General features: G+C 44.5%; 1 protein-coding gene across 2 annotated transcripts in view; it reads left to right on the forward strand.

Moving 5' to 3' along the window:
- Positions 1 to 202: 202 nt before the first annotated feature.
- LOC107675731 (G protein-regulated inducer of neurite outgrowth 3-like) overlaps positions 203 to 492 on the forward strand; it is an 8,679-nt gene continuing 8,389 nt past the window's right edge. Inside the window, exon 1 of one of the 2 annotated variants that reach the window (XM_016470144.1) lies at positions 203 to 318. The gene's annotated coding sequence lies outside the window, so the exon portion shown is untranslated. Of the gene's footprint in view, positions 319 to 377; positions 449 to 492 lie in introns of those variants that run through there. The other variant, XM_016470151.1, reaches the window with a different exon arrangement.

Below are 492 nucleotides of genomic sequence, written 5' to 3' on the forward strand. Positions count from 1 at the left end.
AATATATTTGGTGATAGGACATGAATGCATTTCCTTCGAAGAGCTCAAGTATTTTTCTTATTTTTACTCGAGTTTTTAAGGAGCATTGGCGTCATCTAGCGGTGCTAGAGAGAAGTGCGTGCCTCCTGCTGCCACCCGCCACAGGAAGATTCAACTTGAGATTCGGATGCGCTTGGAAGGCGTGGTTTTGTCTCTCTGACACTCGCCTAACATTCTTTCATTGATAATCCGTCGAGCGCACCAGCTAGTGCACGAGCAGCGCATCAGTAGCGCACTAATCAAACGCAAAATGATATGAGACGGACGCGCACGCACCAGGTAGGATTTTTATGCCCGTGTATTCTTATCTGCAGCTCCTACAGCGATGCATCACAGTGGGGGAATTTGCCAACAAGGTCAAGTTATGAGATCTCTATAGGAGGCAAGGATTTGTAGGCTATATAAATGGGTGGGTTCAGTGTTAAATGTTTTTAAAATATTTTTTCTTATGCA

This window comes from Sinocyclocheilus anshuiensis, unplaced genomic scaffold (assembly GCF_001515605.1).
Source record: "Sinocyclocheilus anshuiensis isolate Anshui unplaced genomic scaffold, SAMN03320099.WGS_v1.1 scaffold469, whole genome shotgun sequence".
NCBI lineage: Eukaryota > Metazoa > Chordata > Actinopteri > Cypriniformes > Cyprinidae > Sinocyclocheilus > Sinocyclocheilus anshuiensis.